Here is a 24,374-nt window from a genome sequence, read left to right as displayed (position 1 = left end):
AGCATCGGGAATATTAGCTACGAGAATGGGTACTAAGGTTATTTGTTGACACAAACGTATATGTGGCGAGGTGGAGAATCATAGCAGAAATAACATACTATAGCTTCATCATATAACCTCCAGTGGTAGGGGAAGGGAAGTGGATTTGGGGAATATTATAAAGAAAAACATCTTTTTTTTGAATTTATCAATTTCTATTTATAAAAATTTCTGATGCAAAGGAGACAAAATGTCAACATCCGCTGATTTGACTCGATGGGCCTAAGGGTATATGTTACTATATAGCTTTACTGTTTTGCAGGTTTACTTTTTTTTTTTTTTTTTGATGTTAAAAAATTCACAAAACAATGAGGATGGGAGATGATGAGATGGGTGATAGGTAGCTAAGTCGGGCTGGGTAAAATGTAGCTAAAACGCAGGGCTTGGGTTTCTGGAAATAGGATGCAGGGATATGCCATAGGATGCCTCCCGGATGTGCACAGAGATACGGGGCATCGGGTCTGGAAGAAGCGTGGAAAGGAGACCACATGTGGAGCACCTACTCCATCCCAAGCACTGTGTGGATTCTCTTTTTCGTTTGAACTGATCTTAATGGGAAATGTAGCAGCCGTGCAGAAATGTGCAGAGCATGACCGTATATACCTAACCGGTTTTTGGAAAGTGAACATCATAGGAAAGTAGCAGTTCTCAACCATGGAGATTTTGCACCTTTGGGGACATTCGGCAAAATCTATAGACATTTTTTCGTTGTCACAACTGAGGGAGAACATGCTCCTGGTATCTAGTGGGTAGAGGCCAGTGATGCTAGTCAACACCCTCCAATGCACAGGATGGCCACCACGACAAAGAATTACCCATCCCAAAAGGAAAATGGTGCAGAGATTGAGAACCCTCATGGAAGCACGAGTCAATCAAGAAGCAAGGGTGTCCTGAGCTCTGTGCAGACGCTCATTGCTCTTCTCCACTATATCCTTCCCTTCCCGTCCTACCCCAACCCCGACCTCTAGGATGACCACACTCCCAGTTTTCCTCAATGCCTGCCCCCCCTCCCCAAGTATGCATCTATGCATGTCTGAACTTAGTCCAGGTTTTTCCACTAACACACTGTGTGACCTTGGACATGTTCCTTCAGCCCAGTGACCCCGGCGCTGCATCTGTAAAGCGGGATCCTAACGCTACCGTGGCTACAGGCTGTGGCACAGCAGCTGGTGCATGGACAGCCGTTGGAACCATGGCAGGCACACTGGGGGTGTCCTGCGTGCTCCTTGGTTTATTATCTCTACGGCAGAGGATTGCAGGCTCCCGGGTTGGGGGTGGAGGTTGTGGGGATGACCGGTCAAGGTTATAAAGTCAGTGCTGGGGTTTCACAACCCCAGTGGGCGCCCTCAGGGAGGAGGAGGGCCGTGCACGATGCCCAGCATCCTTCCTAGGCCTGCCTGTCCTCCGGGGACCGCTCGGTCCCCCTGCCCAGCATCGTCCTGCCATCAAGTGCTGTGACAGACAGGCCCATTTTGACTCATCGGGATTTTTGGCAGGAAAAGAGCAGATAACAAATTGGGTTCTATCTGGAAACGGCTCCCCATCGGGCGAAGGCTGCTGGCTCGGCGGTGCTGCTTCCGTGGCCCTCCCAGCGCCTCTGCCCACGGCAGCGTGGCGTTTTATTATTCATCTGTCTCTCGGAGGCCACAAAGACACCTGGAGCATAGCAGATCCTCACTACTCCGACTCCGCATCCCTCTCCTCGTGTTGCTGCCCCATCCCTGTTGACTGGAGCACATGGGCTTTTTCTCCAGCCTTCCAAGCCACCAGCTCCACCTGTGTAAAAAATACGCTTGGCTGAAAGGGCATGGGGGAGACAGGGGTCCCACTGCAAAGGACAACTCCCCGTCATGAAGCTCAAGGTGGACAAATGGGGTGACCGGCCTTCTCACCTGTGTCGGTGACCTTTTGAGGCCGTGAAGGATGCTAGGCCACTTGCAGCTCTGCAGCTGATTATCTGCAAGGCACCTAATTTCCAAATGTCGCCTTCCCTGCACATGCCACCGGGAGATGCTAACGCCTCGCCTGCCAGGTGATGTGACTGTTAGATGAGATAGAAGTGAGAAGGAGGGGGCACGTCTGCTACATCAGCGCCAGGGAAGGGCACCCTATTCCGTGTGGCCGCGGAGATGGTGCGAGCGAGCCGGTGAGGCTCGGGCACCGTGGGCCCACTGGCTGCGGCCACAGGCTCTGCTGCAGGGGAGCCTGGTGCTCTTGACCTCGTCTTTCCTCCACGCCGAGCCACCTCCACTGTGCAGTGGAGGTAAGGATAGTGCTCCGAGGATAGAGTTGTCAGGATGACAGTTCACGGAGCTGTTTCTGGCAGGAAAAAAAAAAATTATTTAGCTAATTGCCTAACCAATACTAAGTCCTCTGCGATACTGGCTACAATTAGGAAAATAATTTAAAAAACCACCACACCAGGCAATTCTCAAGTGTCTGACAGATATGTTGTCCCAAAGTTTTTCAGTTGCACTGATGAGATCAAAACCCAGACGGGCTCCCACCAGTCACGATGTTGGTACTGGGGTGCCCGCTTCTGGCAGTGTTCTCCAGCCACGCCTGCTCCCGCAACTGCTCCCCTGGCACCAGCCTGGGGGGCTTTCTGTGACCCCTGTGCTGCCCACATCACGAGCCTTGCCATCCTCACGTTCTCTGGGCTTCTCCCTACTTGGGCCGGGCTCTGTCTTGGTTACTGTTGGATCCTCCATTTGGGGTCCAGTGCCTGGCACAGAGTAAACATTCCACCAAATTGGTTGACTATCTATAAATGTGATGGCTTTACATCCTGTCACCCAAATACAAACCTGATTCATGTCTTGTGTGGACTTTGGGGTTCTCTTCAGAGCGCCCTGTCGTGAGAGTGTTGATCATGGCACTGCCCGCCCTCCTCCCCGGGGTTATTAGTTATTAAGATTTCTCACACAGCTGTCAAGAGGCTGGGCCCTTCCCCCAGCCCCTCCCCCAACTGACACCTGTCACGGAAGTTTGTCCTTTGAACTCAGGAGACAGGCTTTCCCCAGTACTCCATCCAGAAGTGTTTCCATAGCAACCACCGCCACTTCAAAGGTGCCCGAATGTCTCCCTCCTACATCCGACTTCCTCCCTCCCTGTGTGCCATTCAGGTGGCACCAGGCAGTTGGAATGAGCCTCAGGTCACCTTACCAAATGTTTCACAGCTGGCAGGAGCAGGTGCACCTATTAAATAAATTACTCAAGCTACATAGAGCCTGGTGCATCATCTTTGTGCGACTCTAGAGAGAGACCTGCCTTCAAAAGCTCTACTGTCCATGAGGAATCCCTGAGCTTTATCAAAGTCTCATCGTCCTGGGATGTTGTACATAAGTGGTGCTTCATAAAAATGGCCCGATGGAGTGAAAATATATACATACGTACCCACACATATAATTGTCATTTTTTTTTTTACTGGCTGCTTAGCTCTTTATATTCCATACCTGATTCAATGGGTGTATTTTAAATGCAAATTATAACATGAGATGTCACTTTCCTGTATTCAAAAGATTGAGATCTTAAGGTAAAGGTTCTTCTCATCACCATTGGAATTGGAGGGATGATTTGCTAATACCTATTTTAAATATATTTATCCTGAAATTCCACATCTAGGAATATAGTATCCTCTACACTCTACTATAAAGCACCGAAGACCCTCCCCCGCCCAAACCTAAGTGACTTAACTACATAACAGTTTATTACTGCTTGCTTATGCTCCTATGAATTGCCAGGACAGGTCATCCGGTATTGGCTGGTCTCACTCATGCATCTGTGCCTTCTGTGTGTTACATATGCACCTTTGCTAGTCTTCATGGGGCAGCATCATATAATATGGACACGGGCTGGGTAGTGGCCAGGGCCCAAAGGAGAGGAAGTTGATGTGTGCAAATACTTTCTCAAGGTTCTGCTCATTTCAGTAATGCCTCAGGTCTCATGCCAAGTTCAGAGTCATGGGAGAGGCTGTATCTAAGGGCATCAGTGCAGAGGTCAGAGAGTTTGGGGCTACAGGTGTGATCTTTCTGCCATCAGCGTAACTTCACCAAAGTTGGAGAACTTTGTATGATACCAGCTACTTGAAACTGGTTGAATCTTGCTTCGTGGTTGAGAATGTGGTGAGATTTTATTTTTTTAAGATTTTATTTATTTATTCATGAGAGACACAGGGAGAGAGAGAGGCAGAGACACAGGCAGAGGGAGTGAATAATTGAAAGGATATGTGGAAGAAATCCCTGTATGATGGGGATTAATCTTGCCTATTTCTGTTCTCTATATTACACACACACACACACACATACACACATATATATTTTAGGAAAGAAAGAGAAAGAGAATCTTGAGCAGACTCTGTGCTGAGTACAGAGCCTGGTGTAAGCCTCAATCCCACAACCCTGAGATCATGACCTGAGCTGACATCAACAGTCTGACACTTCATTGACTGAGCTATCCAGATACCCCTACACATATTTTTTTGGTAAGAGAACTTCAATGTACTTTCCCCAGATTTATTGAGGTATAATTGATATTAAAAATTATAAGATATTTAAGGTGCACATTGTGGTGATTTGATGATGCACATTGAGATGAAAGGATCCCCACAACTAATTGATTAACACAGTTGTCTGTATTTTGAGGCTTCTTTATCAGAAGCTTAGAGCTATACAATCATATTCAACCATCTATATTCATGACAATTCTTTTGGTCTTAAAGTCTATTTTGTAAGACATTTTAAAGCTAAGCCGGGCTTATTTTGGCTATTCTTTGTGTGGTGTATTTTTTTTCCATATTTTTACATTTGGTGTTTCTGATTTGTATCTCTTGCAAATGGGACGCTGTTGTGATAATTTCATAATCCTATATTAAAATATTTTTGAAAGACTTATTTATTTATGGGAGAGTGAGCAGAGGGAGGCTTAGAAGGGAGGGAGGGAGAACCCCAAGCCGACTCTCAGCTGAGCGTGAAACCTGACTCAAGGCTCAATCCCAGGATCCTGAGTTCATAACCTGAGCCCAAACTAAGAGTCCAATGCCTGACCGAATGAGCCACCCAGGTGCCCCTATCTTATGTTAAAATATTCTAAATAAAGAATTTGGTCTATTGTAGTATTTAGAGCATTTAGACTTACTTTTTCATTTTCAATTTATTTATACTTTTTTGTTATCATTTATACTTACTTTTTCATTTTCAACTCATTTATAATTATTGTTTAACCTTCATCTGCCTCCTCACCCTAAGTGGACTTCTTTTCGACTGATTACTTTCAGCTTATTTGTTTTATCATTTATTTTATTTTATTCCAATATTTTTATTCTACTGGGTTTTTTAAAAAAGTCAAACCCTTATGTTCTTTCAAATGCCATAATTTCATATATAATATATATAAAATATATATAAATAAAATAAGGATTTTCATATAATTAAGATCACTTTTCCCAACAAGAGATTTTGCTATTCACAACATGATTGACAACGACTGTTCAAAATTTTGGTTTGGCCCATTTTATAAACCACAGATGCAGCCACATTACCATTATCACTATTCAGACAGTGTCTACATTTGCTCATGTTTGTCAACCTTTTGTTACTAGGTATCTATTCTTCTTGATTCTAAGAAATACTTTAGAAACCCAGTATTAAGGACAGACTGATTTTTGTTTGCTTTCTTGAAATGCCTCTGTTCTTGAAGTAGAGCTTTATTCAATAACCAATTCTGAGTTGATAATTAATTTCTCTTTGTTCTTAGATGGTATAATTGTCATGTTTTCTAGCTTCTTTTTTTATTGAGAAGTTTTGCTGTTAGTGTAATTATCATTCTCTAATAACTGATCTGTCTTTCTTTCTGGCTGATTATAAGATCATCATTTTGTTTGCTGTATTCTATTTCATGACCGTGTGCCCAGGGTGGGATTTCTTTTCATTTATCCTATTTGGCATTCCTTGTGTTTCTTATACTTGTGGACTCATGTTTTTCAAAGGTCTAAAAAAGTACTAGGAATCAAAATTTGACTTATTTATCCCATTTTAGGAATTCCAACTTTAAATATGACACATTTTCTGTTCTATTGTCTGCTTCTAGGATGCTCACTAGATAAGAACTTCTATTAGACATTCACAGTCTCCCCTCAGTGTCTTTTGATTCTATTGTTTCCACTTCCTCAGATTGTTATTACACATTGTTGAGAACATCAGTAAGTCCATGTTCTGATAGGAATTCTGGCTTCTACCGTGTTCAGTTTGCTCTGAGCCTCCCTCTGCTGGGGCCTCATCATTGGCTTGTTCACCCTATATGCGAATCACCTTCTGTCTGGAAACCCCAAAATAGTAGGAGACTGTATTTTAAAGATTCAATTGAAGGTAGAGTTCTGTGTGTTTCTATGTGAGCTATGAAATGAAGAGGTGAAGCGACGTACTGGTTGTTGCTACTGGCTAGAATCCAGGGCATCTGTTTTTTTTTTCCCCCAAATAATCTGTTTCTGGATTGATTCCCCAAACCATCAGAAGTGATCCACCAACATGGCCCTAATAGCTATTCCAGGAGCAAGATCTCATTCCACTGTCACCCCCCATGCATGTGGGTCATCTTCGGGAAACCAGAGGACAGACAAGCAAACTCCTACCCAAGGCTGATTAAGAAGTAGCTTACACTCTCACCACCATTTCCACTGGTTGTGAGCACTCAGGATGCTGGGAAAGGACAGGACTGTTACCAGTTACACTGCATTCAATCCTTTCTGTACCTACCTACAATGATTTGGTTTCTCTTTCACATACATAGTGCAGATGCATACACTATTAGCTGTGTTTTTAATTTAGACAAATTTATTCCTGTTTCTCAAAGCTCTATTCATTTATTTTATTTTTATTTTTTTAAAGACTTTATTTATTCATGAGACACACAGAGAAAGGCAGAGACATAGAGGGAGAAGCAGCCTCCCTACAGAAAGCCCGATGTGGAACTCGATCCCAAGACCCCGAGATCATACCTTGAGCCAAAGGCAGATGCTCAACCACTGAACCACCCAGGTGTCCCTATTCATTTATTTTAAAATAAATCTTCCTGATTGCTTTGGATTTTGCATAGTTTGCTAGGGCTGCTTATAACAGAATACCATAGACAGGGTGGCTTAAGCAATAGAAATTTATTGCCTCAGAGTCCTGGAGGCTAGGAGTCTGAGATCAGGTATAAGCAGACCTGTGCCCTCCAGGAGCTGTGAGGAAGAATCTATTCATCCTTTATGAATGAATAAAGCCTCTTTCTGTGGCTTTTAGCAGCTTGTAGGCAATCTTTGGTATTCTTGGCCTTGGAAATTCACCACCCTAGTCTCTGCCTTCATGTTCACATGGCATTATCTTGTCTGTGTGTGTCTGTGTGTCAAATTCTCCCTTTAATAAGGACACAAGTCCTGGTGAATTAGACCACCACTTCAGTATGACCCCATCTTTACTTACTGTATCTGAAACAATCCTGTTTCCAAATAAGGTCACATGCTGAGTTATAGGGGGGTTAGAAGCTCAACATAAGAATTTTGGGAGTGACACATTTCAACCCATTACAGATAGTAACTTATCACTTGCTGGTTTTTTTATACCATATTTTATACCATATCATTTGCTGGTTTATTTATACCATACCATTTTTTATACCATATTTTATTTTATACCAGATTTTTATACCATTTTTTTATACCATATGGTTGGTATATATACCATACCATATATATACTAACATCTCATGACAAATTATTTTAGAATATGTATCTGTTATTTACAAATCATTTGGTGGGTGGGGGTTCTTAAATTGTTTTTATTTCTATTGACACTTTGCTTGTATACTTGGCGATTTTTGTTTCTAAAATTCATGCTTTGTTAAACTATGGGAATTTGAGGTCTTATATGTGGAATACTTTCCTCCAGAGAGGATTTGCATTTGCTTCTGCCTGGAACTGCTTCCTGGAACCTTTGTAGGACCTCATTAATGTCATTCTGGGGTCCGTCTACAATAATGCCACAGTCGAGTGACACCAACTCTTCTCTCTTGTTGCAGACTCCAGGCAGAATTTTTCCTTAGTGTGTGTTGGTCCCAGACTCCCAGAGATTGGGCTAGAGTCCCCGATGAATCACTGTTTGCTTTCTCTCCAGGGTTTGATCTTTCTTTAAAACTACAAAAATGACTCTTCACATTAGTGTTTTCATTGCTTTCTTTCCCAGGATCCACATTTACCTTCCAATGTTTTACATCCTTGTTTTAGAAGCTAAATTAGGGGCAAGGCACCAATAAAAAGTTTTGAGGGAACTAATCTTCAAATGGTGTATCTCTCTCTTTTTTTTCCTCCAGGAAATCTCTTGGAACTCCAATCCTTGCTATTCAGAGAAGAGGATGTGAGCTGTGCTCTGAGTCCCCTCACACTCAGCTGAGTGAAGCACGCTTCGGTAAGACAGTCTCCTGTTTACTCACTCATCGCTTGATTCAGCAAATATTGATTGAGTCACATGTTGACGCAAATCCTCTTTCAAAGTGAAGCAAATTATATTTATTTGGAAATCATGCTTGACCTTTAAAGCTTATGATTGACCCTTAAATTATGGCACATGATGCTTTCTTATCTAGTTTTTTTTTGTCCTTTTTATTTTACTGAGTTGGAGAGGGTGTGGTTGGAAACAGGATTGTGCTGTGCTTGTGATATGCTGATGGAAAGCTGTCAGCTGCTGAAATCACCCTAGAGAGAAGCTTGTATTGTAACGGGAAAAATATCAGGGAGAGAGAAATAAAGAAGACAACAGCAACCAGTGGGTAATGAGAAAGGTTTGCCGATCCTTTGGAGAAGTATAAACAGAAAATTCAACTGTTTCACAAAATGTATTTGGATGAATTTTGGGGAAAAGACCTGTTTATGTATAAAGTCCACCTATCTTATCCCTTGCTAGATGCAGAACATCCTCTATAATGCCAACGTGTCGAGCTAGTGAAATAATATACAATGTTTACATCACCTTACTTCCTTATTCCCAGGTAAGAACCGACTGGCCCCTAATATAATTCTACAAGTCAAGTCATTGATGTCAGTAGTGTTAAGACCACGGTGCCTGGTTCTGAGGAACGAGGACTCCTATAGTGGTGGTCATGTGGGTTAAAGAAGGCATTAAGTGTCATATTCTCATAGGTGGCTTCCATTAAAATAGAAAAACTTATTAATATAACAACATATCTTATTTGTTACAAAGCCTGCTTTCAATTCAGATAGTATATATAATGTAGAGAAAGAGTAAACAACATAAATATCTAGAGTTTTCTTTCATTAAAAATTCTAAGTCACCACATAATGAAATACCAGTTTCCCCCCCAAACCCCAGTTAATTCTACCCTGAATCCCTTAACTTGGAGGTAGAGTGTTCCAGCCCATGCAACCTTATAAATTAGGGTATAGAGAAATTAGAGCTACTTTACCAGACTGCTTCTTAAGTATCAAGGACAAGTCTCGATCTAGAAAATAAAGCTGTGCATCCCCGGATCAACTGGATAGGAGGGTGCTTCCTCTTCCTGGCAGTAAACTCATTTCTTCCTGTGGAAATGTGTTAGAAGGATTTGTGAGTTGGATACTGAAAGCTCGGATACAAAACAGCTCTGTTTTATTTGACAACCTTCCAAGCCTCTGCCATAAATCTAGTTCCCCCCACTTCTCTTTCCAGCCCGGATAGACCATTATAGTTTCTCTATTCATATAATTTTCATTTGTTAGAACAAGGTACAGCTGTTTCGGGGGAAAATGTTTTGAGAAAGTAGCTTGCCTATAAATCCATTTGCTTCACAATAATTAATTTGAACAAACTCCAAAAATATGCTTTAATAACTTCTCAGATCCCAATTAGGGCCAAATAAATGGCTTTCATTTATGGCAGAACCGATCTGATTAGGTTTCTTGTTTGGTGCACTACAAGCATGCAAAATATCCACCCTGAGGGACGTCAAGCGAAATCCACATCTTCAGATTTATTTAACCACAAATGCATATTTATAAATTGCAACAGACTTTTCTAATTAATTTTGCATCATGCTAATGATTTTTCTTTGTGACAACTGATTATATCAGGAGGGATCACAGCCAGATCTAGAGCCATTTGCAGTCACTGTTAGTTTGGAGAGAAATGAAAGGAAACAACACAGAAAACAATTTTCAGGGACATGGCTCCTGAGAAGTGATTACTGATTTCACCAAATGTCTACCAAAGCAATCCAATCAATAACCTTCATTTAGTAAGACTCATTATATGGCCCATTTTACAGCTAGGTTTACCTGTAACGGGAATGTTTTCTGATGAAGAAACTTCTTATGGTGAAGTCTGTGGAGGTGTGACATTGTAAAGGCTGACATGGCCTCTGATTTTGAGAAGGAAAAGTTATGAGAAGAGAAAATCAGGCAAATTAAAGGGGCCATACACAGAATGCTGGAGACCTGAGTCTTTGTACCTCTGCTTCTTAATAAGAGGAATTCCAAACTGGCCTACTGGAGGCATTGAAATAAGTCCCAGAAAAAATGGGTTGGGGCTGGCTGGAGAGAATAAAATACACTGAGTGGGAGAAGTGATGTTCTACTCTAGCAAAACAAGAGCAGTGTAGTGAAAGAAAGTTGAGTCAAAATATAATGCTATTAAACTGAGGTCCTACTGGAGATAAGCAGTAGGAATATGACTAGGGAAGGTAGAAACAGCTCACAGTATCTATTAGAGTTGGGTGAAATAGTCATACTTTTGTGTTAGAAAAGGGGCTTTAAGAAACTCATGGAAGGCCTGCAATTTATCCTTTTAATTGAATTTTGAAGGCAAGTAAGTGGTCCTCAAAGCATTTCCGACTGAAAAACTTCCATGCATCTTCAGGTGTCCATAGCTAAGATGATGTAAGAGTCAGGAGCTCATGGAAAGGAAGTTAAATTTCTAGCTCATGAGTCCTCATGGTTGATGGAGGATGTTCTATTAATAACACTTTTGTTGTTCTGTTGTTCTACAAAAAGTTATGGATCTCCAAATAGAAAAACACCCTGGCTGGTCAGTGAAAATTAAACATTTTAGGCTCAAATTATATTTTCAAAAGCTCTTCTAACCAAATGGGAAGCAGCTGGGAAATGAGAAAGTTCATGACTGTTTCTGGAGAGGGTGTTGCAGAGCAGAATTTGACTGAGATTTTAGATTCAATAAATCAAACTGGAAAATGGATAGAAGTGGGATATATTCCCCAAACCATCTGTTTATCTGGACACAGTCTGATCAAGAGGGCTTTAAGCTGATTCTGAGGGGGAAGCAGAGAGCTGGGAAAGACATACAGATTTTAAGTTGGTTGACTACTCGGGTGCATGCTTTAGTAACCTCCTTAGGTTTGTTGAATAAAACAAGGGGATTCCTTCCATGGCTAAGGGGAATGCTTCATAGTCCCCAAGGGCAGGGCTGCAGGCTGGTCTTGGACAGGGCCTGAAGAAGAGAACCTGAGCATTTTAGGTCTTGAGGAGTCTTTCTTTCAGATCAGCACATCCATGGCTACTGTTTTCCATTAAACATGGTAGGAAGTAGCTGCCAGTCAGTCATCAATTGTCAGATCCACTCCACAGAGCAGCCCGGTTGGGCCCCTTTTGGTCCCCATTTCTGGTTGGCTGGTTTAGGAGTCCATTACTAGGTCATCAGCTGTGGGGTGTGCAGAGGAGGCTGGGCCATTATATGTTTTTCCTGTGGCCTTTTCCACTGCAACTGGGTGGACTAGGGACCTGTGGGAGAGTGAGTGCTTACCGAGGAGGTCAGGACTATTCAACAGGTACAAGGGGTCTTGGCTATATATTGAGCCAACAACACTGGAATGGGTGCTTAGTAAACAGAAAAATGGACAGCCAGACACAGTCATAACTAATACTATTGGAGAGATGAGCAATCTAACACATAAACCTGAGTCTCCTGCAGGGCCCCTGGGTAGCTCATTTGGTTATATGGCCAACCCTTGATTTTGGCTCAGGTCATGGTCTCAGGTTTGTGAGACTGAGCCCCACATCAGACTCCAAGCTCAATGTGGGATCTTCTTGAGATTCTCATTCCCTCTCTCTGTCCATCCCACTGGTTCTCTCTCTCTCTCTCTCTCTCTCTAAAATAAGTAAATAAATCTTAAAAACAAAACAACAAGAAACCTTGAGACCGCTGCAGTGGTGAACAGTGGGCTCTGAGCCTTAGCATCTGGGCATTGCTGCCTCTTCAACATTTAACAAAGTCCCCGTTGGGACTCTGAGCTGAAAATATATGGAATGAATACATGAATTATTAGAAAGTGGCGATACCCAGAGATGGCTTTTAAAAGGAAGAACTTTACAAAGGAGGGTAGTTAGCTGATTTGTGGAGAAGTGTTTCAGTGGGGCTGAACATGGGGCCACCATTGGTAACACTCTACCTTGACCGGACATGAAGCAGGACAGTTGCTCTATTGAAGCACTAGAGGATCACTAAAGCTCAAATCAGCACATAAGTGCACTCCAGGTGAAGAAGTTGGATCTTTAATAGTCAAATTAACAGACCCATCTGGTAACAGGGTTCATGTCCTTCTCTGAGATGCATCCTTATTATTAAATTCCTTCTTTAGCTAAACATATTTCTCCTGAATCCAGTTTTGCTTGGTCAGATCAGTGTATATCACGTCACATCAATTTTGTGCAGTTAGCATTTGATGGTTCCTAGAAGTGCTGTGGGTAAACTGCTTGCTTTATTCATTTAAGTTTCTGTTTACTGCTTTGGATGCTGTTACCTTGGTGAGCATTCATGAGTATTGTGTCTTTAGGAGAATTATAGATTGTAACTAGGGACCATTTGGATTGCAAAGCATACCACCAGATATCAAGGGGTCAGGACTAGGGGAAGGAAAACAGGGACAAGGTAGTTTATGTGAGATTCCCTGAGATTCCATTTTTTCCTCTCACAGTCATTTCTTGATACATGGTAGAGATGACATTTCTTTCTTGCAAATGCTTTTAAATTCTAGTTTGCATTTTCAAGTATTCAATAAATGTCCTTTTTGCACACCTAGTAGATACCAGCCGCCATCTATTATCATGTGATATTCACCATGGAGGGTTGGGAAGGCTTATAAATACTATCATCTTCTTTTGGCAGATTAGCAAGTGAAGACTCAGAGAGTTAAATCTATGTAAGACCACCAACCTATTATAAGAAAGTGGTGTTTTCTTAATGACTATCTAGTGTTCTGGACTAATGCTTTAACTGAGTATGAGCCTTCTACCAGGCAAATCCCAGAACCAGTCTCATCTTAGAACTTTCTCTTTGCTGAATGGTTCCATCCCTTTCTTCTTCAGCTCTACCCTGGTTTTCCCCAGAGTTTACTTCTCTGGGGGGCCATGTCCACATGACTTTTCTTCATCCATAAAACAAAACAGAACCAATCAATCAATCAGACAAACAAAAGCCATCGATAATATGGCTATCCATCTCATGAGTTAAAATCCTCTATTTATTGGTGTGAGTTACATGTTTACCAGGGATTATGCAGCATTAGCTGTTATTAGTCCTATTAGAATTATTATCAACTATATATCTTAAAAGTAATGAAACCTGTAAGTCTCATCGTATCAAAAGAGCCATGATCCTTTTTGGAAAATAAACAAAGCAGTTGCTTAAATGTGTATTGTACATTTGGAGTAATTCCTATTCAGGCAAGCTGGTTTTATATTCATGACAAGCATTTTCAATTTTAATATGTTTGCTTACATGAGATGCAGATTGTAATTTAATGGCAGACTGTTTAATTATGCCTTCATTTGTATAAATTGTAATGTTGCTGCTGAATAAATGAAATAAAAATCTCTTTAATTTCCTTCTCAATATTTAATTTAAATCAATGATAAACAGTGCCCGTCTCTTTGAAACAATGTTAATTAATATTCAGAAGACTAAATTTATTTTTGGACGTATGGTATGTGTGGCATGTTGGTTTCATAATTGAACTGGAAATAAGATTGATAGAGTTAAATAACCTCTAAAGAGAGAAAAAAATACTGTACAATTCTATTCAATGCATCTTTGCCAGCAGGAAAATGTACAATATGGGTTTACATTTCAGACTGTTCATATAATTGTCATCCAATATGTAACTTAGAGTTTAGATTTTAAAATATTTTGTAAATATACGACACAATTATACAGATTGTAGAAGCATTATTTTTTTTCTTTCAAGTTAACCTGGCTATTTGCACATCCTATTAAAGAATTAATAAAGTGAGGAGGAGAGTGATGACAATAATTTTGTTTAGACTTCATATTGCAGATGCTACATCCTCTTACTAGATGACTGAAACAAGATGATGGCCTTCAAGGAATTTGTCATTTAATGCAAATGTCCAGAAAAATGGACAGTATTAATACTTATAAAATGATGAGTGCCTTCATGGAGAATAACGTAATACTCATGTTGGGGTGGGGGAGAAATACAGGCACGATCAACATTACCGAAATTAGTATCATCACTCATTACTGATAATCACTGAGTGTTGAGTCTCCACTGTGTGACAATGTACTTTGTGATTTTAGGTTAGCTCTTTTAATCCTTATAATGCTCTTTCATGAAATCTAAGACCGGGATCCCTGGGTGGTGCCTCGGTTTGGCACCTGCCTTTGGCCCAGGGCGTGATCTTGGAGACCCGGGATCGAATCCCATGTCGGGCTCCCAGTGCATGGAGCCTGCTTCTCCCTCTGCCTATGTCTCTGCCCTCCCCCCCCTCTCTCTCTCTGTGACTATCATAAATAAAAAATAAAAAAAAATTTAAAAAAAAAGAAATCTAAGACCAAGAGATGTTTAATAATTCGTCCATGAAGCCAGAACTCATAAGCATAGGAATTGGACCTAGGGTAGTCTTGCCTTAAGGTTCATATGATTACCTTCCCCATTATATGGTACATTTCAAAATATATATGCATGGGGATATTCAGATAGCCAGGACAGGTTAAGCCAATGGGTTTGGAATGGGAAAAGATTTAGGACCCCATCACTGAGGTTCATGCTGGTGTAGGCAACAGGTTAAAATATAATCCAAGGTTATATTTTATATTTTTTTTATTTTTTATATATTTTTTATTTATATATTTATTTATTTTATATATTTTTATTTTTATATTCAGATAGCCAGGAAAGGTTAAGCCAATGGGTTTGGAATGGGCAAAGATTTAGGACCACATCACTGAAGTTCATGTTCGTGTAACCAACAGGTTAAAATATAATCCAAGGGCAGTAACTATCAGCATAGTTTAGAAATTATCTGTGTGTGAAATTTCATTCCATGGGAAACCAAAGAATTAAGATAATTGAGGAAAGAGTCCACTATGAAGTCATAAAATATGAAGACACGAAGGGTCACTAAGACATTGGAAGAATTTTCTTGTTTTTAAGAGTAATCCTCACTGATGCATCAAGAGCAGAGGTATCAGAGACCCACCTAAGGAGGAGGTGGCACATTCCAGTCACTGAGGGAAGTTGAGTCAGCAGGAATGTACTTAGGGAATTGGGTCATGCCCCAGTGGAGGATCCTGGCAAATCCAGTAGGAGACACAGACTGTGCCAGGGTGGGAGGTCGTAGAGGTGTTGGAAGTGAATTCATGCATCATTCTCATGCATGAATCAGGACTGTATCAGCTGAAGAAACCTAAACCTACTGCTTCCTTACTGCTTTTTTTCTCCATCTTGTCTTCTCAGCATCAGAGAATGTGACTGAGCTCAGGTCTGAGAATTTTCCATCCAGACAATCTCAGAGGAAAGGGCGGGCTCTTGTCTGTTACTGAGTGCCCAGCCATGCATCTCTGGTGAATGACTGCAGTGCCAGAGAATGGTATCTCCAGAGTGATGGTCCTGCCATGGCACCCTGGGCAGCCCTGCACACAGCCACATAGGCCCATGCAGAGAAGGGCTTGACCTGCAGCTAATCTGAGTCTTGGATGGACACTTTGTGGTCCTTAGGGGATAGGTGGGGATGGACAACTTAGAAGGGCCTCCTACAAAGCCATCTTCTAAATTCCCAGTCCCCTTGGGAGGCTGTCATGAGACAATTTCTCCTCACCTCCTGGGGTCTCATGGAATATGGAGCTTTTTGCCCCATCGTCTCAAAATAGAGGTTCAAAATATAAAACTTCTCAGCTGCAGCCTGATATTGGCTCTTTAGAAAAATAGTGTATTATTTAATTAGAGCAGCCATAACAAATTGTTAAAACATGGAAATTTGAGACTGTTGTTATTCATTGGTCTGAAAGGCAGAAGTCTGAAATTAAGGTGTTGGTGTGGTGCCACCCCCTCCAAAGACCCTTAAGGAGCATCCTTCCATGCCTCTTCCAGATTCTGGTGACTTCTGGTGTCCCTTGGCTTGTGGCTACATCACTCCACTGTCTGCCTCTGCTTCTCTGTTCCTCTGTCCTCTCCTCTTCTGATAGGAACCCTGACTGTTGGAATTAGGGCCCAGTTTAAATCCACGATGATTTCATCTCTAGATGACTAACTAATTACATCTGCAAAGACTAGTTTCCAGTAAGCTCGTATTCTCAGATTCCGGTTAGACATGCTTTCGGGGACACTATCCAGTACCATCCTGGATGCCCCCAGCTCATGTTGTGCTCATCTACTCTCTTTTATTGCAATGTTGTCTTTTTGGTGTATGAAGCAAGGATCACAGGGAGCTGGTGCCTTTCATTGACCTTCCTTACCACATTCAGGTGGTAAACTGTCTGAATTGAAAAGTGGCTGGCGTGTTTCACTGGTGAATCTTGTCTTGTGTGTGTGCTTGACAGTCACCCATCTGGGAACTGAAGCTCAAACTCAAAGCCAACCAACCTTCTTATATCTTCCTCCGGCACCCTGCTGGACACAGTTGCCCCTTCCTGCCAGTTCTGTAGCTTCTCCACCTGCTGGATTCCTGACCCCTGCTCTTCCCTTGTCCCCCATCATTTCTTGTCTAGATTACTACTACTGCTTCCTCACTGCTTTTTCTCCCTCTTGTCTTACCCCATCTCACTACACCTGGCACACCACTCCTAGGTTGATCACTCCGAATTTTAAAAATCACCATACTCCTGGGTTTAAACCCTGTAATGAATTTCCATCACCTATAGATTAAGACCAGATCTCTTATGGCCCAATTCACAGAACCCACATGAACCAGCACCTGATGCTACATAAGCTGCCGTGTGGCATGTGGAACACAACCATATGGTAGCATCTCCCCTGCTCATATCATAGATCCTCTTTCTGAGGGTCACTTGATCTACAGAAGCAGTCATTTGCTCAATGCAGGCAGCCACCATAGCCCTTTATTTTCTGGCAGTCATATCCTCTTTCACATTTTTGTATTTCCACAGAGTGCAGACAATTATATCCCTTACAGGATTTTCTGAGGATTAAAAGTGATAAAGTGCTTGGCACACAGAAGGTACTCAATAAATTCCATTTTCTTTCTTGTCATTGTATCTGACCCAGCTATGTATCTTGCCCATAGTTGATATTCATTATGTTTGTGGATCAGTTGTTGAAACAATCAAGACCTCTATATCCTTTTGGAAGCAATCACCATAAATTAGCTTTATAATTCTCAAAATAGCTAAATGTCAACAGCAAGTTTATTCTATTTTTTCCTCCTCTAATTACCCTTTAACTTCCTCCTATTTTGAGAGCACCCTTCCTCCATTTTTTCTTCTTGGAATACTAGATAGCTTGCTGAATTTCCCAAAGCTGCCCCCTTGTTCTCCTGTTCTATCCCCATCCTTGAAATCTTATAGGTTGTCAGATACCACTTTGTACCTAGAGCAGGAGTCCCCTCCCTTAAGCACAATGTTGCATCCCTCTGAACACACCATGGTTTCATTTTATAAGTATTGGTGCAGAGGCCAGGGGGCCAGGCCCTGGGTTGAGTGCTCTACATAAACAGATGAGTCATAGGGTTTTCCAAGCCTATATGGTTTGGCTCCAACCTCACTCTTTTCTCCTGACATTTACTCCTTCATGAATGCCTTTGTGAATGACCTTAATAATTCTGGATTCTTTCCTTTTCTCCTTTAAGAATTTACTCTGGGGCACATGGGTGGTACAATCATTTAAGCATCCAATTCTTGGTTTCAGCTCAGGTCATGATCTCAAGTTTCTGGGATCTAGTCCTGTGTCGGGCTCCGTGCTCAGAATGGAGTCTGCCTAATATACCCTTCTCCCTCTGCACCTCCCTGACAACATGCATGTAGTCTCTCTTTCTCTCTCTTAAATAAATAAATAAAATCTTTCAAAAAATGAGTTAATCCTATAAAATTCAATTTTAATTGCCAGTTTTGTCTGATAGCACCCCAGTGGAATAAACCATACCCACTGACCCATGTCCCCACTGCACGTGTTGGACATGCCTGTTTTATAGAACACCCACCAAACTGTAGTCATGCTCACTGTGTATTCACATGCCTAGTGGCCTGTGAGATCCTAATGACACATATTCCACTTTCAGGGATGATCTGTGGTTTTCTTCTGTCATCAGAGCAGCTCACAGAGTGTAACCTTAGACTTTGAGGAACACTTCATTCATCTCTCTGCTGGCCTGACAATGGAAATGAACAGGATTTGCCAAAGGAGCTGCAAGAGCCTCTGGAACTTCTCACATGAGAGATATCTGCCCCCAAAGGGGAACATCCGTCTGCTTTGGAGTACATCACTCAGTCCTTAGACTTGTAATAAAAATGCTGTGATCTGTTCTGGAGGCATGGTGTGATGTCAGTGTCAGGAAGAGGGAACTTGACTTTTCTGGCATTTGGGCTCTCAGGAAGGAGGAAGGACAACACCCCTCATGCAGGCTTTCACAAGGCACACTGGGAAATTTCTGTAGGATTTTAGCTGGTATGACATTGATGTTTATTTCTGTATGTCCTGCCCTGGGTGAATCTATTAAAATTATGTGAGAACTATAACCAGATTCTGATCTGCTTGGGTTGGCAAGAATGGCAGCCATCTCTGGGTAATTTCTGTGCTGACATTCATGGCCAGGAAATTACTGATGGTACAGTTTAAGGAGTATGTTTTCATTTCAAACACGGCCCCTTCCAAAAATTGGGAGAACAGAGAAGAGAGTTCAAATCCTAGAGAAAGGGACAGGAAAGACCCCAGTAGGTGAGGGCTGCCTGGCTTCAGTGCTAACCAGAAGTGCACAGCAAGACCTGGGTCTGATGGTAAGGGCAAGGCTGTTTCTCTGAGAGCCAAAGGCTCCCAGGGCTACCCATCATCAGTCGGCGTATGAAGCTCAGGACAGAAGAAGCCCATGCCCCAGATTCTGAAAAGAACAGAGTTTCTAATACACAGCTGCTGGTTGAGACCTCCTCTCTCCATGTTGTGTTTTGTTATAGAAGGACTTTAGAATCAAATTCCTGCTCATCCTCTGTGCCTTCTGGGAGGAGTGACTTTCTGGATTGTTGTGCTCCAGCAAATAGGCTCAGCTGCTTCCTTTCTCCTCCACTAAGTTCTCTCCTTGCAGAAGCACATGTTCTCCAAAGCTCTGCACCGTGAGTTGTTTGGTTGCAGAACCCACAGGGAGGTTTAGGGTTCCCAGAGCTTTGAGAAGAGGACAGGTAAATTCAGTTCTGGGAGGCACTACTTACATGTTCTTTTGGCTGTAGTCATAGCCACACCCTCTGATAATGTTTTAATAGTGATAAAGGTGATGTTTGAACCCTTCCTGTGTGGCTTTGTCATCTTTCAGTTGGTTCTGAGAAATGAGAGCATTACTTCATAGGTTACTAAAATCATATACCTTACACATTTCACACAATGAAGTTACCAATGCCAACAGTACTCTTACTTCAATTGATTGATTGACTGATCAATTTTAATATTCTGCTCCCTAAGAAACAAGGTTGTCTCAGAGCAAATAGTGCTTGGGAGTTAGAAAGTCTTGAGATAAAGTATCAGCTTGTCATTAACTGAATAACAATAAGAAAGTGACAGTTTATCTGATCCTCACTTTCATAAAATGTTAATGGGGGCAATGATGACCTTACAGATGGTCATGAGGGTTGATGCAGAATTTGGAACCTAGCACAGAGCCTGGCGGATGGTAGACACACAGAGAATGTGAACTTCCTTTCCTCTCATTTTTCCTTTTACTCCTTGACATAGCCATGCTCTAAACAAATATGGGTGCTCAGTAACATAAACCCTAGCACTGACTCCAATGTGATTCTAAAGAAGGGGTTGGCCACCTTTTTTTTTTTTTTTTTTTTTTTTTAAGGCCATACAGTAATAATTAGGCTCTGTGGCTCACTCATCCCCATCACAATTACTCAACTTTGCTGCTTGGTACACAAGCAGCTATGGACAATATATAAATGAATGTATATGGTTGTGTTCTAATAAAACTTTATTTATAAAAACAGGTGGTAGGCCACAGTTTGCTGACTCCTATTCTAAAGGAGTTGAAATGTTGTTGACTGTTGAAATGTTGTTGACTATTAATTCAAAACCCATGTCTGCCATGGTTCTTGATGTTGTCATTACAGAGGAGAGGGCTAAAAATCAAGAAAGAATCAAGGACATAAGTGTCTAAATAAAATTGACCCCTCCTTCACTGCGGTGTCCATAAAGAAAAATTTTCTCCACTTTCTCTATAGTATCTTTGCTTCTTCCCACCATAGCACTTACACTTGGGTGTGATTATGTTTACTTTCTTTTCTTCTCTGATGGAGCTCTTTATAGGCAAGTATTGTTGATTAATTTTATAACTCTAGAGTACTCAGTGCCTGGAATTTGGCAAACATGCTGTAAATGCTCTTGAGGGAAATAACATAATGAAAGTTTGGGGGCACACTTTTCATTGTTGGAAGATTGGCTTTTCCATTCAATTACCATGAGTGTATGTGATTCCCAGCCAACATCAGTTACTGCAGAATGTGTTGTAATTCCTGGCATCTTTTCTCTGTTCATGGCTAGTATTATATACTTTCTCCCCACCATCTTTTTTACAAGATTATAAAATTCTGATTTCTAAACAGACCTACAGTTCTAGACATCATTATCTCATGGTTGTCTTTCCAGAGTCATATTCTTTGAAAACACATTGACATGATGAAGCTCTTAGGAACTTAACACCATGTGGCTGTTATTTTTGTCATGATTGCTGGCCCCTGGAGAACTCAAGCTAATTTGTGACTTACTCATCCTTGTGTTCCCAGATTCTACCATGGGGTCTGGAAGACAGCAAGCTCTGGGTGAGGGTTTATTGCAATGGGCTTGAGGTAAATGTGGATGAATGCAGTCCTGGACCCTGACTTCCAGGAGATTATAGTTTAGTAGGCATGATAAGTTGTGGCCATAAATCTCTGTGATGCTTGGTAAAAAGAAGTGCTGTAGGAAAATGTAGCTAAGTTCCCCAACTGACAAGACAAGGTTGTAGACTGTCACTCTGATGAGAAAGCACAGGAAGGACACGTGGAACTGGAGACATGGGTTGTGACTTAATGGCTGGGATTCAGATTGATGAAGCTTGTGTGTGTTCCAAGCAGCAGAAACACAAACAACAGAATCATGCCTGGAAGAACAGAGAGACTTGGGACATGAGCTGTCAGTATCATTTATTGAGAGCCTTTGACATGCCAGGGATTTTAAGTTCATTGTCTCATTTAATATCCACAGTAAATTCCCACAATTTGAGTATTATCAACTCGGTTTTACAGGTGATAAAGCCAAAGATCAAAAGAGATTTGATGACTTGCCCAAGGTCACACAGCACACTAGGATCTGTCTGACCCCCAAGATTCAAGAAATAAGGACACCAGCTGGAAGAACCAGACTTCTCAGGTAAGAGGTAGACTTATTTTGGGAATTTCCTTCTGGGTTTTTAATATCTACTGACTTAGTCTGTGATTCTAAGTTCCGGGGTCAGCTCTTGCTTGAACTACAGGCTTGGGACAGAGGAATATTCTCTACATGATTCCAGCTCCTTTTTCTTCCCAGCAAACTTGGACCCCCCAGTACAAGGCCATGGCCCAGGACCAAGGTGTACACGCAGAAACCTAGCATAGTTTGTGAATCCCTTCCTTTGTTCTCACCAAACTCAGCTATTGTCCAAGACACCTGCTCCAGGAAGCCCTTTTTAATCTTTCCAAACTAATGTGTTTACCTCTACTGAAACCATTTGGCACCATTTTTAATCCTGGTGTACTTTTTTATTTGGTTCCCACAGGAATCCCTGTAGCACACTTGTGCAAATCTTGACTATCTGCCAGAGCAACCAGCCTCCTGACTCCCTGAAATGCAAGTCTATTTCTCTAGACTAGGCCCTGAATTCTCCTCACTGCCATCCTTTTTCTGCTTTATACTTCTTCTCCCAGTGGCTTAGACCATCAGACTTAACTTCCAAAGCCTCTTCTGGAGAACTATTTTACACAGATCACTCCTCAGAGGCAGTGTGTGTTTCTCTTAGAAGGAACCACATTGTTGATTCCCACACCTAGCCATTGTCTTTGTGCAGGGAAAGCTTTGTTCCTCTGAATGAAGCTGAATAATTTGTTTTAAATTTGTACCTTATCCACATCCAAAACATTAGAGATAACCTAAACTCAAAAAGACATAGAAGACCCTTACAACAGGAATATAAAATCTAAAGCAAAATCAAGAGACTGGAAATAAACAAACCAAGTCCCCTGGTTACGTAGTTTTATAAAATTTCTATCTTTCAAAGCTTTAAATTTAATTCTGAATTTGCTAAAAGCCAAGGCAGAAAAGAGAAAATAGCATTTCCTGTAACTCACACTACTGGGGGTTATTGTGTTCCTGGCTTTTCTTCCCTTTCCTTATATTCCCCACCAGCATTTGATCATCGTGTTATGATAGTGACCATCACATACCTATTTCTTCCATGTGGCCCCCTTGGGGCCAGGCTATATCTATCCTTACTAGTTCATTTGAGCGTTACAGACATGGTTTTGGCAATCTCCAAGCCAATCTTGATTCTTTTGCATTGCATGTGAGTGAAGTCAAGCAAAACCAGCCACATTCTAAAAAAAAAAAAAAAAAAAAAAAAAAAAGATCCTTGGACATTTGATTAATAACTTCAAAACCAGTTTTAACTCCACAGAAGTAATTTCTTTTTTTTTAAATTTTTTTTTAAACTTTTATTTATTTATGATAGGCACACAGTGAGAGAGAGAGAGAGAGAGGCAAAGACACAGGCAGAGGGAGAAGCAGGCTCCATGCACCGGGAGCCCGACGTGGGATTCGATCCCGGGTCTCCAGGACCGCACCCTGGGCCAAAGGCAGGCGCCAAACCGCTGAGCCACCCAGGGATCCCCACAGAAGTAATTTCTATAGTTATCCCACTCTGGCTTTTGGGTTGTAAATAACAAAAATCAATTTAGCTAACTTAAACAGCCAAGAAATTTCTGAAAGTATATCACAGAGAAGCAATAGCAAGGCTGGAGACTAAGGTATGGACAATGGACTGAAACGTTAAGTGTGGAGGAAACTGAGAACATACCCAAGGGATAGGTTCAGACTCTCTCATTAGACAATCAGTCACTGGACTTTGCCATTCTGCTTGAGTAATCTCCTATCTCTGTCCTGTTTGTCTAATTTTTCCCAAATTAAATGTGGAGACTAAGGCCATTGACAGAAGCTTAGTCAATCTACCTGAGCTTTAGCTTCCTCCTGCTACCCACTAGAACCCAAGCCCCTAAACAGAAAGGAGTTTCCTTGCTGGGTAAAAAATATCCAGCAGGTGATGTTATTAGCCCTAGTTCTACTTGGTGTATTCACACCCCCTTTGCTTCCAGTCCAAACTTAGAAGATGCAGCATGCCTCTCAACATATTTAAATGGATTGGTACACCCTCTCACTTACTTCAGACGTATGAAGGATTGACAGTGTCAGGGAAATTAGGCTTATTTTTCATGGCCACAGGTGATTGAACTAAAAATAAGGTATATAAATTATTGGGGAACTTTTCTCAATGAAACACATCACTGTCAAATAGCAAGAGTTGTTCAATGATAAAATGCAAGCCTGGCATTAAATCAGTCAAGTTGAAGCCCCATGATGACTCAGCAAGGAACTTCTAGAGCTTCACAGTCCAACGTGGGAGCTGAGACTTAAATTTGAATTAACCCAAATTGCAAAGTCTTATTCCTCAGTCGCACCAGCCACATTTCAATGATTCAGTAGCCACATAAGGTTATATACACTGTATTTGACAGCACAGAGTGAGAACAGTCCCATCATCACAAGAAATTCTGTTGGACAGGACTGTTATAGAGGGTTTCAAAGCATCAATCATGGTTAGACCAGCTGGA

General features: G+C 41.6%; 2 long non-coding RNA genes across 2 annotated transcripts; one reads left to right on the top strand and one right to left on the bottom strand.

The window, feature by feature from the left end:
- Positions 1-255: 255 nt before the first annotated feature.
- LOC112662369 (uncharacterized) lies at positions 256-9,631 on the bottom strand. Its single transcript, XR_003138465.3, has 3 exons — positions 9,496-9,631; positions 1,932-2,358; positions 256-1,815 (listed from the first exon to the last, which is right to left on the bottom strand). It is a non-coding gene; the product is annotated as an uncharacterized LOC112662369 (long non-coding RNA).
- LOC112662368 (uncharacterized) lies at positions 6,274-18,778 on the top strand. Its single transcript, XR_007401823.1, has 4 exons — positions 6,274-6,404; positions 8,386-8,480; positions 8,976-9,060; positions 18,551-18,778. It is a non-coding gene; the product is annotated as an uncharacterized LOC112662368 (long non-coding RNA).
- The last annotated feature ends 5,596 nt before the right edge of the window (positions 18,779-24,374 follow it).

The sequence above is a fragment of the Canis lupus genome, chromosome 13 (genome assembly GCF_003254725.2).
Source record: "Canis lupus dingo isolate Sandy chromosome 13, ASM325472v2, whole genome shotgun sequence".
NCBI lineage: Eukaryota > Metazoa > Chordata > Mammalia > Carnivora > Canidae > Canis > Canis lupus.
Note: the sequence above shows the minus strand (reverse complement) of the source record. Positions and strands in the feature narration are given on the sequence as shown.